Source organism: Peromyscus californicus, unplaced genomic scaffold (assembly GCF_007827085.1).
Source record: "Peromyscus californicus insignis strain IS unplaced genomic scaffold, ASM782708v3 Scaffold_18__1_contigs__length_77618521, whole genome shotgun sequence".
Taxonomy (NCBI): domain Eukaryota; kingdom Metazoa; phylum Chordata; class Mammalia; order Rodentia; family Cricetidae; genus Peromyscus; species Peromyscus californicus.
Window position 1 is genome coordinate 6,375,952 of NW_026294480.1, and position 20,420 is coordinate 6,396,371.

The 20,420-nt window shown below is 40.0% G+C and overlaps 1 pseudogene; it reads right to left on the bottom strand.

The window, feature by feature from the left end:
- LOC128113812 (zinc finger protein 729-like) overlaps positions 1-20,420 on the bottom strand; it is an 87,754-nt pseudogene that overhangs the window by 57,030 nt on the left and 10,304 nt on the right.

Sequence of the window (20,420 nt, forward strand, 5' to 3'; positions counted from 1 at the left end):
ATTACGGAGACAACACACAATTCCAATGGGAAATTCCTGCTAAAGTTTTATCATGTCTAAATTACAGACTAGCCACCCAGTGGTATCACTGGCACACTTTCTCTGACATTGACCAGGAAGGAACACAATGAATGACTCTTACTATAGTGGTAAAGTGTATACTGTCACATCCCATCAGTTTGGGTTGGGAGGGCAACCTGCAAATATTTATACATCATTAATCCAAAGGAAGAGTAACAGGGATTATACATTTAATTGAATGAGAAAGTTTTCTTCTTCTGGGTTGTTCCAACCTATTTGATGGTAAGGGTCTGCTCAAGCTTCTCTCATACATGATCTTTCCATGCTTGTGGTGTTATGGTGATTTTAAGCTTCTATACTAGCCCAAACCTGTGAGCCCAGATCGAAAGAAACATTTCTAACACAATATCAGATCTACCACAGCAACTGGAACCCCGCAAATGCAAAAGTGCTCAACGTGTGTTCCACATGGAACAAAACAGGCCCAGGCCTAGAAACCCTAAATTCACACCGTAGGATGAAATGCTCATTCTGGCCCACTCCACCTGCCTTTCCACTGATAACTGCAGCTGATTGAGATGTTTCACTTTCCAGAAAGCCTGGCAGATGTGCTAATTATGTTTAACCTTCCCCTTTCCAAAGTCTTATCTCTAGTTTTAGATCTATCTTTAACTATTAACTCAGAACTAAAAGGTTTCTACTTACAGGTACATCAAGCTATGACTCAGGATGCCTAGTTACCGAGTGCACTCCCCTGCCCTGCCAGAATATGGCAGGAGCTGAGATAGCTTGGACAGATAAGGGGACCAAAGGAAAAATAGAAGGCAGTTTTATTTTCACTCATGACCTAGTGACTTACAGATTTTAAAGGTTCTTAACATTTCAACTGAACACTTCTAAGAATACAGTTTGAACACATAAACACCCTTTGCTTAGATAGTAACCAAATTTAGCCCTTAGTTGATTCATTTCCCAATTAGTTACTTCCCTTTTGGGTTGCAGATGATAGCTGACAATTACTAATCTTTTGTGTGGATCTTATTGCCCCTCCTTTTGACCCTGAGGGAATTAAAGCCTGGTGACCTTGCCTTAGCCAGAGCATTAGTATTGCATGAGTATATAACTGTAAACCTCAGAGACTTGAGTAGAACATTTATTGGAAAAATTAGATGAACTAGAAGGATGAGATGGAAGATGAGGAAGAGCCAGATGAGGAAGAATTAGGTGGGTAAGAATGAGATGAGAAAGACCAAGATGGGGCAGAACTAAGATGAAAGAATTAAGATAGCATTTAGGGAGTACAGCAGATAAATGTAGAGGGAAATCTGGCAAGAAAGGAGTTAGGCATGAGAGCAGAATAGAAGCCGTATAGAGAGAGAATGACTCAGAAGAATAAAGTGAATGGACTAATGAGTTATGTGTAAGTAGATTTATTAGAGTATCCCTCAGATTAATCCACCACTGGTAGCATCTCTTCTGGAGCTCTGGGAGAAGACTATTGAGGGGCTGGACACCAATAGGTTTTGTTAAGCTGTCTTAAAATCTTCTCCACCAAAGAAATTAGTCCATTACTTTTCAATTCAGCCTAAGGCAGATTCTTAGGACAAGGGCAGAAAGCAGCCACATTCTTTGCCAAAATATCACAAGCATGGTCTGTAGCTCAGTTACTAATATTGTTCTTCCCTGAAACGCTTTGAGTTCGGCCTCCATAGTCCAATTGTTCTCAGCACTATTGTCTTCCAAGCTCCTACTTCCATGATCTATTAATTACTGTTTACAGAATTCAACTGCTTTCCTAGACCTGTAGCTAGAGTTTTCCTGCCTGGCCCACAGTCAGGACAAATCTCTGTCACCCGCCAGTCCCACAGCCACTCAGACCCAACCAAGTAAACACAGAGACTTATATTGGTTACAAACTGTATGGCCGTGGCAGGATTCTTGCTAACTGTTCTTACAGCCTAAATTAATCCATTTCTATAAATCTATATGTTGCCACGTGGCTCGTGGCTTACTGGCATCTTCACATGCTGTTTCTCATTGTGGCGGCTGGCCGTGTCTCTCTGACTCAGCCTTCCACTTCCCAGAATTATTCTCCTCCTTGTCCCGCCTACACTTCCTGCCTGGCCACTGGCCAATCAGTGATTTTTTTATTGACCAATCAGCAACACACTTGACATACAGAACATCCCACAGCATAGACCAAAGTCCCAAAATCTTCTACCAAAAACAGCATGGTCAGACCATCACATAAATAGCCCAGTCTCTGGTATTAACTTCTGTCTTAATTACTTTTCTGTTGCTGTATCAAAATATTGGCATCAGCCGGGCGGTGGTGGCGCACGCCTTTAGTCCCAGCACTCGGGAGGCAGAGCCAGGTGGATCTCTGTGAGTTTGAGGCCAGCCTGGGCTACCAAGTGAGTTCCAGGAAAGGCGCAAAACTACACAGAGAAACCCTGTCTCGAAAAACCAAAAAAAAAAAAAAAAAAAAAAAAAAAAAAAAAAAACAATTATTGGCATCAAGACAACTTATAAAAAAAATATTCAATTTGGCTTACATTTTCAGAGGTTTAGAGTCCATGATGGCAAAACAAAGGAACAGCTGAGAACTCACATCTTGATCTACAACCATGAGTTCAAAATTGAGCCAATGTAATAATTTGGTTTTATAACGAATTGATACACTCAGACTTGAGACATCTGCATGATTCTGATATCTGTGGTAAGTGTTTCAGTCATACCAAACAACAATATCTTATAAAATACAAGCAATATTTTCATGCTTTGCTAATATCCCAGTTTACCTTTGGTTGCTGTGTTAATACATGGACCAAAAGCAACTTGGGGAGGAAAGGGTTTATTTCAGCTGACAGGCTACAGTTTCATCATGAGGGAAACCTAGACAGGAATTCAAGGCAGCAACCTGGGGACATGAAATGAAGTGGAGGCCATGGAGGAATGCTGTTTACTGGCTTTTACCATGGCTTGCTCAGTTTGCTTTCTTATACAGCCCTGGACCACCTGCCCAGGGTTGGTTCCATTCACAGTGGACTTGACCTTCCAAATTAGTCATTAATCAAGAAAATGCTCCAAAGACATACTTATAGGCCACTCTGATGGAAACAATTCCTCAGTTGAGATCCGCTCTTCTCAGGTGGCTCTAGTTTATGTCACAATGATAAAAAGAAACTCAACAGCACAATTGATTCTTTGTCAACTTAATACATTGCCATTAAATTATAACCTTTCCTTTGTGGTTTATCCCCAAGATCTCATGTTACTATCATAATATAAAACATAGTATAATTTTAAAAGCCTTGTAGTCTTTAAACAAATTCAAACAATTTAAAAGTCCAAGGTCTCCTTACAAATCTGAAGTCTCTTAACTGTAAAATAAATAAAATCCTTCCTATTAAATTCAAAATAAATTCATGCTTTCTTATTTCAAGAGGGAAGAATCAGGATACAATTACAATGAAACCAAAAAGTCCAGCAGTGTAAATATTCAGTGTTCAGTGTCTAGGATATGCTCATGATCTTCTGGATTTGAAGGGCTATAGCCCTATTTGTCCTGCTATGGCATCTGGAAACATAAGCTTGTCCCATAGGCTCAGGCCTACTCCACTCTATATATGCTGCTGTCCTTGATGGTCATCCCATGGTGTTGGCATCTCCAATTCTGGAGTCTCTGATATAAAACTAATCCAGCCCATTCAGCAATGGATTTTGCTGGCTTTTTCAGGAACCACAACGATGCCACATATCACCAAGCCTCAGTTTTTCTACATGACACTTTTAATCCGGGGATTTCCACTACAACTGAGGCTGCACCTTCACTAATAGCCTCTTCACTATGGCCTCACATAGTGCCAAGAATCAACTGCTTTCTATGACCTCCTAAGTCCTGCAGTTTTCTGGCCAACAAAATCATCACCACATGGGAGACTTTTACACATTGCCAAGTTTGGATGACAGCTTGAGATGCAGCCTTGGCCCCATCTGGACTACAGATTCTGGAGGCTGATACTGAGGAAATAACTTTGCAGAAGGTTTTAACTTGATGCTTGTCTCTTACAAATCACAGCCCCAGCTAATGAGCATCAATTGTCTTAATAACCAAACATTTTAGTTCAATGGTTCTGGACTCTTATTATTTAAAGCTGTTTCTTCAGACCCACCTCAACAGAAATCACAGATTCATAAATTAAATATATCACACAGACAGCTCTAAAAACAGTGGAAAAACAGAACTAACCACATTTAATTTGAAGACCTAATTCAAGTTGTTATACTCTTAGCTTTTCTCTGAAACTTTACAAGCTAGATTTCCATTGTCTGCACCTCTCTCAACAGTCCTATTTTTCCAAGCTCCTTTAACATCCCAGTTAGCTCTGAGTACTTAATGGCCTTTCCCCCTAAAAGCTCAAACTGTTTCCATAATCCTCCCATGGATTGTGGAATCCTTTCCAGGAACGTGGCCAGGTTCATCACAGGAATATCCCATGATCCTAATCTCTGACCTAGTTTGCTTTCTGTTGCTGTGATAAAACACTGACCAAAAGCAACTTGGGGAAGAAAGGATTTACTTCAGCTCACAGGTTACATCACCAAGGGAAGTCAAGGCAAGAACTTAAGAAGGAATCTGGAGGTAGGACCTGAAGTATGGACCATAGTTAAACACTATTTACTGGCTTTTCCATGGCCTACTCTGAACTTTCTTTTTGTTTCTTCCTTCCTTCCTTCCTTCCTTCCTTCCTTCCTTCCTTCCTTCCTTCCTTCCTCCCTTCCTTTCTTCCTTACTCATTCTCTGTTTCTTTTCTTAATAATTTTTTAGGTTCATTTATTTTATATATTTGTGTGTTTTGCCTGCATGTATTATGTGTACCAGATGCATTCCTGGTGCCTGTGGTGATCAGAAAAACATGTTGGATGCTCTGGAACTGGAGTTATGAATGGTTGGTGCCGCGGACTGGGTCTCAGTAGGAACACCAGACCGAGGGAAAACAGGTCGAAGGTACTCAGGATAAGTGAGATTCGGCGAATGACAGACAGACACAGACACGAGAGTATGCTGTGAAACTGCTGCAATTTTACTCAGATCAAGCAGTGTTTTTTATACAATCATTTGAGGAAACATGGCAATTGGCCAGTGGGGCAATAGACTTAGAATTAACAATGTGGTCACACAATTTTCTCAGAATGATTAATAGATCTCATGAGTACAGGTATTATTTCCTCTATTGTGATTCCTCATCCAGACAGAGAACATTACGGCACTAGCTGAAGTTTTTCCTTCTACGTAATTATTAGACCTTTGTTTTGTATCAAAATTAAACCCTTCCCACCATTGTTCTAACCATGGTTTCATTTGTGTGAAAATATTTAACCTTTGCCTGCAGGTGAGAAGGCACCAGGGGGGTTGGGACCTAGCTATTCTTTCCATGAACTGTAACTTATGCCATTCTGTTTTCATACTATTATGATTCACCCATTGGTTCCCATGTTTATCATAAGCTCTCGTAAAGGGCAATGGCTCCAAATAATTATTATATCTAGGATTAAAGTTAGGGGGTTGCCACCACCGACCCTTGATGAGAAACTCTATTTGTCCCTGGATAATTCTTGTAGGACTGGCTAGTTCCTGTAACTGCTTCCTTGCAGCTGCTGTTGGCTGCGCGTGTGGATTGCTTATGAGTTCCTGGACTTTTACTTTCATTCTCTCTTCGCTAGAATCTTCGTCCCTCTGAGTCATAAGTTCTTTTTGCTCTAAATCATTCATAAATTCCCCCAAACTTCTAGGACCCTCTTTAACTGTTTGCCTAAAAGCTTGAATTATAGGTGGGGGTATTGAGGCCACTTTTGAGGAATCATTATTCTCTTTATGGGGCACATCAGAAACATTGAGAGCTAACTCCCTGAAATCAATACACAAGGAAACAGCAATAGTCACAGCTGCAAAGAGAAAAAAGCAGAGTGCCAGCCAGCCTCTGCAAGCAGATTTTACGTGGTTCCGTGTAGCCTGGCACCATGATTCGGGCAGATTGATAAGGGGTCGCCGGGGGCATAGACCCGAGGGCCACGAGCCCCCCTTTCCCACGTAACCACCTCATCCAAGGCATCTGTCACGCGGGTGACACCGTCGTGGGCGTGGCAGGTTGGGAGCCACATGTAGGTGCTGGGAACTGAACTTGGATCCTCTGCAAGAACCAAGAGTGATGTTAACCACTAAGTCATCTCTCCAGACCCTCAACTTGCATTCTTATACAATCCAGGGACCACATTCTCAGGGGTGGCACCACCCCCAGGGAAAGAGGCCCTCCCACATCAATCATTAATAAAGAAAATCCTCCCAAAACATGCCCACAGGCTGGCAGCCAATTCTCCGATATAGGTTCCTTCTTCCCAGGTATCTCTAGTTTGTGTCAAGTTAACACAAACTAACCAACATAGCCAAAACAATTCACAGGGTTTGTCTCCAATAACATCCATATATTTCCTTATATGTAAGTGATTGGGTAAGGATTGTTACACTATTTACACAGTGATTTCTACTACAACAAATTTTCTCTTTTCAAGTTTATATATTTGAAAATGATCTTCCTGTGTACATGTGTAGTGTCTGTGGATTCACTCAGAGTTAATGAAGATCTGGCTTCACTTAAAGGTAGCCACATTGTATTGGAAAGGGTTTCTCAACAATACTTCTGTTGATTGTGTTGTGAAGAATAAAGGATTTCTTGTGTTATTTGAATTTGTAGGATTCCTCTCATACGTGCATTTTTGATCATGTGTATAAAATATTATTCAACAGTTGAGACCCCTTTCTTTGCTTTTACAAGATCGTTCCAGTACTAAATTGATGGTGCTGAAGAAGGGTTGAATTATTAGTAAATTCCTTGCAATTCTATCGTATTGAATTATTCTTATTGTATTGAGTTATAGGTGAACATTACTGAAGGCTTTGCAGCAGTGTTTGCATTAATCTGGATTTTTTCTAGTATGAAGTCTGTTGTGTCTAGTAAATCCTGAACAGTTTTCAAAAGTGTTGCCATTTGCAGGGCTTGTTGTTCTCATTTGCAGGGCTTCTCTCCCCTATGAAGTCTGCAGTGATGTTTAAGGCTTGAAGAAGAGTTAAAGGCCTTGCCACATTCATCACATGTGAAGGGTTTCTCCCCAGTGTGGATTCTCTCATGTTGAGTAAGGCCCGTAGTACAAGTGAAGGCTTCGCCACATTCTTTGCATTTATAGGGTTTCTCTCCAGCATGAACTCTTTGGTGTCGAGTTAGATTATGACAGTAATTAAAGGCTTTCTCACATTCATTGCATTTATAGGGTTTTTCTCCACTATGAATTTGCTGGTGCTTCATATAGGATGAATGAATGCTAAAGGCTTTTCCACATTCATCACATTTATATGGTTTCTCTTCAGTATGAATTCTCTGATGGTAAATAAGACTGTATGAACAGTAAAAGGCCTTGCCACATTCCTTGCATTTGTAGGGTTTCATCCCACTATGGATTCGCCGATGCTTATACAGATAAGAAGAACAGCTAAATGCCTGGCCACAGTCATCACATTTGTAGAGTTTCTCTCCACTATGTATTCGTTGGTGTTGGTGAAGGCTGGAAGAACAGTTAAAGGCTTTGCCACACTCTTTACATTTGTAGGGTTTCTCTCCAGTATGGGTCCTCTGGTGTTTAGAAAGAATGCAGCGAACGTTAAAGGCCATGCCGCATTCTTCGCATTTGTAAGGTTTCTCTCCAGTATGAATTCTCTGGTGTTTAGAAAGTGTTGAGTGAACATTAAAAGTCTTTCCACATACTTCACATTTGTATGGTTTCTCTCCAGTATGAATTCTTTGATGTTTAGAGAGTGCTATGCGAATAGTAAAGGCCTTGCCACACTCTTCACATTTGTAGGGTTTCTCTCCAGTATGAACTCTTCGGTGAACAACAAGGCCATAACAGTTAGTAAAAGCTTTGCCACAGTCTTCACACTTGTAGGGTTTCTCTCCAGTGTGGATTCTTTGATGCTTACCCAGATATGAAGAACAGCTAAAAGCTTTGCCACATACTTCACACTTGTAGGGTTTCTCTCCGGTATGAATTCTTTGGTGCTGTTTAAGGTTGGAAGAATAGTTAAAAGATTTACCACATTCTTCACATATGTAGGGTTTCTCTCCTGTATGAATTCTCTGGTGTTTTACAAGCAGCGATTTCCAATCAAAGGCCTTCCCACACTCTTTACATGTATAGGGTTTTGATCCTGTTGAGTAAAGGTTGAGGTATCACTAAAAGCATGTCACTAAACTTTAAATTTAAAATACTTAGTTTTAATATGCATACTTTTCACTCATAGCTACGTATTTAAATGTAATTAAGAATCACATAAAAAAGAGTGGGAATCATTCAAATCACACAAATGGGAAACTATAGGCATTGAAACACCTATAATCTTTCAACATGATTTGAAAACTGTGGTAAGTGAAAACCACCTAAGCTACCACTGAAGTGTGGACATGAAGACAGTGAAGAACAAACGAATAATGGAGTACTATGCCACCTAAACAGCTGAGCCCGACATGACATCTGTAATGAGGACGTTCTGCTAAAGGAAACAAACCCATTCTGTGAGGGCAGCTGACTGTATTACTGGTCTTAAATAGAAACTCAAAGTAGAAAAGCTTGTGAGACTCCCAATCAAGTGGTGACTGTAACACACTGGGTGGTTGAACACCCTGGCAAAAATAAAACATTTCTTATGTGTCTAGGGTGTCAGCTCTCAAAGTTATAAAGCTGTATACAGATGCTACATAGAATGTCGCTAATACTACAAAACAACATACTTGAAATATGTCAGACAATGTTATGTTTTAAACACAATTTCTAGAAAAACTCACTTAACAGGATACAACAACCATTAAATAATCAATAAATGACTCAGCATTAAAAATGCCTGTCACAGCCGGGCGGTGGTGGCGCACGCCTTTAATCCCAACACTCGGGAGGCAGAGCCAGGCGGATCTCTGTGAGTTCGAGGCCAGCCTGGTCTCCAAAGCGAGTTCCAGGAAAGGCGCAAAGCTACACAGAGAAACCCTGTCTCAAAAAAAAAAAAAAACCAAAAAAAAAAAAAAATGCCTGTCACACAAGCATGAAGACTAGGGTTTGGATCCTTTTGTAAATGCAAGGTGAGCATGGTCACCAGCTTGTAAATTCAACCATGGAATAAGGTAGAAGAACTGTTAAGGAACATATGAACACATGCAAACATACACACACTTCAAGTACCACACAGACATAAAGTTAAAATAAAAGAACTTCGGCAATCATCATAAATCCATGCAGTACTGCGTGAAGTGGTAGGGAGAGGCTGGGCATGATAAGCATCTGGCAGGAGATGTCCTTTAATGGTAAGTGTAATAACTATAAAATATTATCCACTAAAACATAACTTTTCCATGCACATTGGAAGGCCATGCTTTCTCTCATATTTTTGGATGACTCACTTGTGCGTACTGATTCATTCATTCCTACATACCTGAGTGTGTGCCTACTTTTGCTTGTCTCTTCACACTCCAAGGCTCTTTTCTTTGTTCCAGAAATGTGACCAAGTATGGCTTAGAGAAAGCAAGACCTGTTTGAAAAAGGGAATTAGATGCTTGGCTACTTTGTCATGGAAATTAACATTTGAACTCCAGTATTATGCGTCAAAAGAAAGAGACGATAAAAGATTGCAGGAAATTCTATCTTTAAACATTTCCTGAAAGACAGGGCACTAAGGAGTAATTTACCATCTGCAGATTCTGACCTTCATTACAAGGAAAAGTATCAAGGCTGGAGGGTTGTGGGGCGTTTACCCAAGGTTCCCCAGAGTTTTCTTGAGTGCGAGCAGCAGGAAATATTAGATAGAAGGATTTATTGCGGAGAATATCGCGGAGATAAACAGATAGAAAATAAAGGATAGCCTCGAGAGGGCCTGGAACCTATTCCAACGGGCCCTGACTGTCTCTGCCCCAGGGTTTTTATAGAGATGCCAAGGGGTGGAGCAAAAGACCTCCTCCCCCAGCACAGCCAAGTGCAGACCATCCCAGACACCTGCACTCAGGCCCGTGGTCTAATCATCCTCTATGCGGACATGCTGGGTAAAGCCACGAGGAACCCGAGAACGGGCTCCCACAGGTCCCCCTTTCTTAATATATAAAAAAAATAACTATTAATGGCTTACAGCAATCTCCATAGCTGTTACACCTCCCACTATGGGAATAGAGGATGATAAAGATGGCATTTCTCTTTTGAATTAGGTCCAAGGTGACTACAGCAGTCTTAGCTGCCTCAAGCCCTTTCTAAACCAAAAACTCTTAAGGTGACTACAAACTTAAAGAATCCCTTAGCTTCATCATTACCATTAACAGGTTAACATAAATATTGCTATACATAGTCACAATTCTCTCAGTCTTACAACACAAAGCAAACTCTTAACAGAACCATTTGAATTAGCATATATGGTGCTAAATATAGTTAACAATTTTCTCCGTCTTACAACTTTAACTGTTAATCATTTGAATTTTCTTGCTAACAGAACATAGGAAAACTTCAATGTATTCACATCAAACTTAAATATTTTCTTAACTCCACAAAACCAGGGTGCATTAATATCAATAGGGTAAATATAATTTCTGCAAACATAATTCAACCTCATAACTCCTCTTTTTCTTTATAATTTTTTCAACAAAATCTCAAACCTAGTTAGAAGACCCAAACTTTTCCATTTAAACAGTTCCATTTGTAACACAAAACCAGTCCCAGAAAACAGTTTCTGGGTCATTACTGTAAGTAAACTCAAAATTGTCCCATTGCAATGAAATCTATTGTTCAGTTCATTAAGTCCTAGAATTCAAATGATAAATTCTGGTACTAGCCTTCCAAATATGAAGAAATCCAGAACCAAAATCTTTCTGTAGTTTTATCTCATTTTAAGTTCAAAAAGTTCAAACAAGAAATAAATTCTGGTATCAGGCTTTCACTTCCAAATATGAAGAGACGTTTTTCAACCAAAACTTTTTGCAGTTAACAATTTTTGTTCAAACAACCATCTCCGAACTTTTATTCTCAAGCCAGAGACCTTTTTAGGTACAGTAGTATTCTAAACTGCACCGTTTTTGATGTTAGTTCAGGTTTTTCTGTGTTGCGTCGGTTTTCCACGGATTTCAGCTGCGGATGCCTTGTGCTGGTTCTTAGCGGCTTCTGGAACTTTTGAAAACCACTCAGACTGCCTGCTTTGCAGTCTTCTAGGACACTAACTTCTAGATCTCAGGTTTTTTCATCATATACATTAATAGACTCACACTTAACATTTACACTTTTTTTTTTTTTTTTTTTTTTTTTTGGTTTTTCGAGACAGGGTTTCTCTGTGTAACTTTGCGCCTTTCCTGGAACTCGCTTTGGAGACCAGGCTGGCCTCGAACTCACAGAGATCCGCCTGGCTCTGCCTCCCGAGTGCTGGGATTAAAGGCGTGCGCCACCACCGCCCGGCAACATTTACACTTTTTCACAAACTCACATATAACATTTTTTGCCTTGCAAAGCATTTAGACTCACATTCAACATTTACATTTTACAAACTCACATATAACATATTAACATCTACTTATTTATACTCCTTAAGGAAACTATAGAACTACTTTAGCAAATATATTTCTCATTACTTATATACTTATCAAATTTCTTATTTAAACTTACATTTACAACTAGCATCTTTACTTCTTACAAGCTTATTACTACATGTCTTAAGACTACCTTAGATATTTCTTGCAAGCTTATATTCTTAAAGGAACTCTATAGATCTATTTTACAAACTTATATAGGGCTACCATTAGCATATATTTAACTTAGCAAACACCTAAAGATTTCTTAACAGAGATCTAACAGGAGAATTTTTACAAACTCACATATCTTATTTTCATCTTTTGTTATTTCTTACTCTTAATTATTATCACTATCTCTATTAGATTCTCTTAACTAGACAGGAAGTACGTACATCATTTCTAAAGTTTAGAGTTTATAGTCAGCTTTGTTATAAAGCACTGGGATTTAGTGAGTGTTGTTGTTATAGAATTGTGATAGTTGTTGCTAGGGGACTGTAACCTTCCCAGGATGATGCCACACTCCAAAGTTGCCAGTTCTCTCAGCCGTTCCGGACCGGCAGAGATGCACTGTCAGCGGTAGATGGTTTTTAACTAGAGGCTGTCCCTTCACCCAAATTCATAATAGTTCCCCTAAGTGCTTCAATTCAGACAAACGTTTCTATTACAGCAGTACTTTTGGTTTGTTCTACGGAAAAACTTCACACTGAGGGTGAAATTACCGTATTTAGCTGCTGTAAGGTCTTTGCCAAATACCACACAGCTATTAGGTGATATAAAGTATTTTTCCAAAGGAGCTAGTAAAGCCAAAAGCGGCACAGCTCTGAACTCTGTTTCCTCACTGCCTGCATCAACCAGTGACAAAACCCCAGAAACACTGATCTGTAGTGGGTAGCCATTCCAGCTTTGATCTGGAAGTTCCAACCCCCATTGAGACTTCGGCAACTGTCACGCCTACAAGGCGGGGCCAAGGGAGGCGCCGGGGGACCCGAGATCTGGATCGGCGGGCGCTCTCTCTGTTGCGGGACCCTGGACTGGAGAGGTGGACCAAGCAGAGCTCCAGAGAACACCGCTGGACTGTGATACACCTTTCCCAGACTCCGCGACCTACCTATTCCTTAATTTGTAAGTTACGCCATTAAATAAATCTCCTTTTAACTACGTGGAGTGGCCTTAATAATTTCACCAATATCTGGCGCTCACGTGGGGCAAGTTCCAAAGGCCTGGGTGGCTCCCGCCCTCAGCCTCCTCCCGGGCTGGCGGGTACCTAAACCCGCCCGCAGAGTTCCATATAACCAGGGAACGCCTACAGGGTTCCATTCCCTAAAGAGGGAGCAGCTAGTCCGGTCTCAGCTCCCTAGCTTAGCCCCTAGACCAGCGAAAAACCGCTGTGAGTGAGGCGATCCCCCTCCTCCCCGAGTGCGGGCCCCGGCTCCCACCATCCCGGCTCCCGCCATCCGGCTCCCCGCCATCCGGCTCCCACCATCCCGGCTTCCGCCATCCGGCTCCCCGCCATCCGGCTCCCTGCCATCCCGGCTCCTGCCTCCAGCTGCCGCCCGCCAAGGGTGCCAGCAGGCCCTGCTTTGGAGCTGTACCAGCGCCTCCTGCTGGCTGAAAAGCGCCACTACACCCCCCCCCACCACCGAAAGGTAAGATAGGCAAACCAGCGTTTTATTTCAAGTAGAAGTACTTGATAATTTTACACCTTAAAACTGACTAACAAATTTTGAGTAATTCTTGTAATATGGCTGACAACATTACCTCACAAGAATTTGAAAACCTTTTTGCCTGTATGATGAATGACATCTTCCTGGAAATATACGACCTTCCTAAGGCATATCTGGCCTGTACCATTTTGGTATTCATTGTAATAATCCACACAGTGTTCAAACACTGGTTTAATAGCAAGAACAAAGATGAGTCATTATTGGGACTGATACGGGCTTTAAGCGAGAGCAATGAAGGCTTACAGAAAAAGATTCTCTCTCTGGAATCTGCTTTAACAGATAGCAATGAGACCTTAGAGAAAAAGATTCTTTCTCTGGAATCTGCTAACCAGGATTTACAGGCTTTCAAAACTAACAATGAGGGCTTACAGAAAAAGATTCTCTCTCTGGAATCTGCTAACCAGGATTTACAGGCTTTCAAAACTAACAATGAAGGCTTACAGAAAAAGATTCTCTCTCTGGAATCTGCTTTAACAGATAGCAATGAGACCTTAGAGAAAAAGATTCTTTCTCTGGATTCTGCTAACCAGGATTTACAGGCTTTCAAAACTAACAATGAGGGCTTACAGGAAAAGATTCTATCTCTGGAATCTGCTTTAACGGATAGCAATGAGACCTTAGAGAAAAAGATTCTTTCTCTGGAATCTGCTAACCAGGATTTACAGGCTTTCAAAACTAACAATGAAGGCTTACAGGAAAAGATTCTATCTCTGGAATCTGCTTTAACGGATAGCAATGAGACCTTAGAGAAAAAGATTCTTTCTCTGGAATCTGCTGATCAGGATTTACAAAACAGGCTTGCACCAAAAATTGATCTTATTGATAATAAATGTGAATATTTAATGGACAGAACACTAACTCTCCAGACACTATATAAGGAAGAAAGATTATCATTAATTGATAAGATAAGGTCCATGGAATCATGTGTTTCTGAGGAACATAAAAACTTCTATGATTCCATGAGAAATCTGGAGTCCCTTGCCAGAGAGGAGGTTCACTCCATAGAACAGACTCTAGGTGCTCGTTTGCAGGCCTTAGAAGAAACTCTCAGTAAACATGACAAGGGACCTAATAAGCAGAAGGGCAAGACCATAGAGGTTGTAACATCTCCAAATGGCTCTCACACAATGGCTTATCCTGTTATCATCCATGAGAAGCCAGCGGATGACACACACCCCGAGCCATATACTACATATACAGTACAACCAATTTCAACAAGGGACTTTAAAAATATAAAGGAAGCAGTAGTTACGTATGGGATACATTCCACATATGTAAAACAATTGTTAAATTCGTGGTCTACCTCACATAGAATCATCCCAGATGACTGACATCAGTTAATTTCAGCTGTTCTAGAATATAGTCAGCAGCTACAGTGGAAAAGCTGGTTGAGAGAAGAGGCAAAAAATTTAGAACAACAAGGTAAAATCAGAGGTTTTGTGATCTCCCAAGATCAAATACTTGGTGAGGGATGTTTCGCTGACAGGAATGTACAAGCCACTTATGATGAACATACAATATCCCTATGCCGTACAGCAGCTCTAAATGCTTGGGAAAAAATTCCAGAACCTGGAAAACCAACTGAGGTATACACAAAGATATTTCAGGGACCACACGAATCCTTCACTGATTTTTTACAAAGACTGAACACAGCTATAACAAGAGCTGTATCAGATAAAGAATTAAGAAAAGTATTAACTGAGTCCTTGGCGTTCGACAATGCTAATGCAGAATGCAGAAGAATACTTACACCATTAAAGATCAGATCAGCTCCTTTGGAAGAGTGGATTCAGTATACTAATGGTGTTGAGTCTCGTAACTACAGTAATGAGGCTTGGATAGGAGAGACAAATCCCAGAGGTGAAAGAAGGCCCCGTGTTACCAAATGTTTTAAATGTGGTACACCAGGTCATATAAGTAAAAACTGTACGTGGGGTACTCCTAGGAGTAATACTCCTTTTAGGAATAGCCTAAACAGGAGACCCCAACCACCTCCTGGATTATGTAGAAGGTGTGGCAAAGGCCGACATTGGTCCAGTGAGTGCAGATCAAAAATAGATATACGAGGTAACCCTTTACTGGCGGGAAACGCCTCAGGGGGCCTCTTGCAGGCCCCCAAATCAAATGTAGTACGAACATTCCCAGCCACTGTGGAAGAAATTCCTCTCCAAGACAACTGAATAAACCAATGCCTAATGTAAAAACCGATACTGCAATGGATGATAAAACAGCTCTGATGGATGGATCACAGTTTACAAAGAACACTATAAAACAAATATTTTGGCAGACTTCCATAAATGATCAAAGACCAAAGCTTAGAATTCGAATTAATGGCCTGGTTATGGAGGGACTGGTAGACACAGGTGCAGATGTGACTATAATTACACCAAAATCATGGCATCCAAATTGGCCTCTTCAAGAGGTAGATGTCCAACTTTTAGGGATTGGCACCCTATCTCAGATAAAACAGAGTTCGAGATGGGTCGAATGCATGGGGCCAGAAGGACAGAGAGGAAGGCTGAAGCCATATGTAGCAAATGTAGCAGTAAATCTTTGGGGCCGAGATCTGTTACAACAGTGGAATACCCAGATTAAAATTCCTACACTTTCAGAAAAAGAATACAGACGAATGCATGTTTCTAGGAATAATATCATCACATGCTATAAAAATCAGGCACCAACCATTGAGGCTGTTCACAAACAGAGCACAACTGCTGTTGAACTCTCAGAAGTACCAACTGCCTTACCTTTAAAATGGCTAACTAATAAACCTGTCTGGGTTGGACAATGGCCTTTGACAAAAGACAAGCTACAAGCTTTAGAACAGCTGGTTCAAGAGCAGTTAAATGATCAACACATTGAAGAATCTACCAGCCCTTGGAATTCTCCTGTATTTGTTATTAAAAAAAAGTCTGGCAATTGGAGAATGCTGACAGATCTGAGAGCTATTAATAAAGTAATTCAGCCAATGGGCTCCCTACAGACTGGGATGCCCTTACCCTCTATGCTACCTAAAGAATGGCCTATAATAGTTATTGACTTAAAAGACTGTTTCTTTACCATACCCTTACAGGAAAATGATAGAGAAAAATTTGCCTTCACAGTACCTAATTATAACAATTCTCAGCCAGTCAAGAGATATCAATGGAAGGTTCTCCCACAGGGAATGTTAAACAGCCCTACTTTGTGCCAATACTTTGTGCAGAAACCATTGGAGATAATTCGTGTAAAGTTTCCACAATCCATAATTTATCACTATATGGATGATATCTTATTAGCTGATCCAAAGTTAGATACATTAGAAAGCATGTTTGAAGAAGTAAAGAAAGTTTTACCTCGCTGGGGACTGCAAATTGCTCCTGAAAAAATACAAAGAGGATATAAGATAGAGCTACAAAAAATTAGACCCCAAAAGGTACAGCTAAGGAGAGATCGATTGAAGACTCTTAATGATTTTCAAAAGTTATTAGGAAGCATTTCCAACTTACTGGGTATCATGGGAATACCCAAAGAGGGACTACAAAATTTGGCTAATACTCTAGAAGGGGACAAAGAATTAAATAGTCCAAGAGAATTATCAGCCGAAGCTGAGAAGGAATTGGCCCTAGTAGAAAAGACAATTCGAGAAGCACATGTGGATCGTGTGGATCCAGAACTTAAATGCATTCTTGTCATATTCCCCTCCAGACATTCCCCAACAGGTATTTTGATGCAGAGGGAAGATATTATATTGGAATGGATATTCCTACCACGTAAACCAAATAAGAAATTAAAGACTTATATAGAAAAGATCTCTGATTTGATTCAAAAAGGTAAACTAAGACTTCGCCAGTTGACAGGAATGGACCCAGCAGAAATTGTAGTACCTTTAACTAATGAAGAAATTTCATCACTATGGAAAGATAATGAATACTGGCAGAGAGCCTGCAGTAACTTTTTGGGAGAGATTAACAACCACTATCCCAAAAGCAAGAGAATAGAATTCATAAAGAAGACCGAATGGGTCCTTCCTCACATTGTACGGCAAAAGCCAATTTCTGGAGTCCTCACATTCTATACTGATGCAAATAAATCAGGGAAAGCAGGATATAAATCAGGAGACCTAAGTAAAGTGGTACAAAGTCCATACAGCTCTGTACAAAAGGCAGAACTGTATGCCATTCTTATTGTACTGAAGGACTTCACAGAACCCCTCAATATAGTCACTGACTCTCAATATGCAGAGAGAGTTGTTTTACATATTGAAACTGCTGAATTTATTCCTGATAATACAGAATTAACTTCATTATTCATACAATTGCAGGAAATCATCAGAAAAAGGGAACATCCTATATATATAACACATATCAGATCCCATACAGGTCTGCCAGGACCTCTAGCACAAGGTAATGATGAGATTGATCAGTTACTAATAGGTAATGTGCTAGAAGCTTCAGAATTTCATAAGAAATGCCATGTAAATAGCAAAGGTTTGAAGAAGGATTTCTCCATCACTTGGCAACAGGCTAAGGATATTGTGAAAAAATGTCCTACTTGTTCCATCTATAACCAACTTCCATTACCTGCAGGGAGCAATCCAAAAGGTATACAAAGAAATGAAATTTGGCAGATGGATGTGTTTCATTTTGCAGAATTTGGAAGATTAAAGTATGTACATCATACCATTGACACCTATTCAGGATTTCAATGGGCAACTCCTATGAGTTCTGAAAAGGCTGATTCTGTGATTACACACCTATTAGAAGTTATGGCCATCATGGGAATACCTGTACAAATTAAGACAGACAATGCCCCAGCATATGTCTCCAATAAAATGAGACAATTCTTTGCTTATTACAATATAAAGCATGCTACAGGTATACCACACAATCCCACAGGCCAAGCAGTCATAGAAAGATCCAATCGAACTTTAAAGGATATGCTAAATAAACAGCGACAGGTAACAATGACTCCTAGAAATAGATTGCATAGTGCTTTATTAACCTTGAATTTTCTCAATGCTGATGAGAAAGGAACAACAGCTACGGAGAGACATTGGACGACAGACAAAACTCCTGAGCTAAATCAACCGGTTTATTTCAAGGATGTGCTGACCTCAGAATGGAAACCTGGATATGTTCTACGTTGGGGAAGGGGTTTTGCCTTTGTTTCTGCAGGAGAAGAGAAGCTATGGATACCAACAAAATTAATAAAAATTCGATTTGAACAGGAAAAACCCCTTGAAGAGGTGAAGTAAAAGATCATCCACCAATGTGACATCTCTACAAGTTGTAAGAAAAATTTAACAATCAAGGTTGGGGTAGGGTTCTGTTTTTGTCTTTCCAGAATAATGGAAATACCCATCTTCCAAAAATCATAAGGCCTTGGATATCCGGATGTTTACAGCAGAAAGAAAGAATCTATTGGTACCAATCTACACACGGTAAAATCTCACTGTCTAACATCTATCTCTCTATCAATCTAGAGAAGTTGTGGTTCCAATTCAATTATAAGCCAAGCTGGCTTTGGAGATGGAATTGGCTCACTCCTTCTCTAAACCCAAGCACATTGCTAAAAGAAAAGTTTGAGAGATTCTTCAGTTCCATATCAGAAGAGCCCTCTGGTGTGGGACAGAAGGAAACCAATAAAAGGAACCATTGTCTTCTAGATTCTAATTCTCTGCATGCTTACTCTTGATTTCTCAGAATCCTTTCTTACATGCTATGTCCTCTTTAAATCCAAATCTTCCATTTTGATAACAAATAAGTTTTTCTAATAGCAATCTCAGAAGTCTCCAGAAGGAAGATGGGGCCCCAACAACAACTCTACCCAATCCAGAATGATGCCATGGTAATCATCATCATACTACACTTCTTACCGGAATTTCAGACAATCTTACCCATTACTCTAAGACTTACTGCAGAACCTACAGTTAGTCTAACTGAGATTTAACTATCTGAGCTTTCTCACAGTACCCAACAGAGACAACATCACCCCCTAAACAGCAGGAAGCAATTCTAAGAAAACGACGCCCCTTCTCCCTTAGGTTTCATAATTCTCAGGGTTATGGATGATGGTTATAGGGTTGGGGGTGGAAGGAAATATTAAACTCAGTATTCAAAAAAAAAAAAAAGAAGAAATGGAATGGATAGGTATAAGATATTATGGTAGATTATTATGTATACTAGTAAACAAATTTAGTAAAATAGTAGCCTTAAATAATTTGCACTGTAATTTGCACTGTTATGGGTTCTTATATGTTGATACAAATGTAAATTATTTTTATATTCCTGTTTAAGATAATTTGTATATTGATACAAATACGGAACTATATTTGTTATAATGTACATATATTTCTACTCTTATTTGAAATACTTGTATATTGATACAAATGTAAATTTATATCTGTCATACTTTATGTAGGTTCTACTTCTGTTTAGGATATTCGGTATATTGATATATATTTAAGATTATTGTCATATTGCATATCACACTATATACTCCCACCTCTGTTATAACATCTTGTGTATTGTCACAATTTTGAAGTCATCGTTCTTTACCATACACTTGCTTATAGACTGTTTACCTTGTTTACGTGAAGCCTTAGTCCTTAGGTTATTTCGGTAGATAAGACTTATAGATTGATAGTCACCTATGCTTGTCATCTCTATAGTTACGTTAGTTAGGTTATCCAGATTTACAGATACATAGGTCAGATGGACAGGTAATCTTCAAACACTTCATAGACCTAGAGAATATGGCATTTAAATAACTTAGAATTCTGTTGATGTGAGACATAATTGCTCCTGGCTGCACCAATTTGATCCCGAGAGAATGTTGGGCTTCTAAGACATTTCCATTTGGAAGTTTGTCTTCTTGGCACAAAATGGCCTACTGGGCAAAGAGCTGCCCTTGCCTCGACGGCTGACAGTACTAATGCAATGCTATCCTTTCTGGACAAGTGGGACACAAGGAAAGCGACCACTGTACTCTGCCAAGACAGGGTAAGATGGTCTTTCAGAATTCCTGCTTCTGAAAATGGTCTGTCAGATAC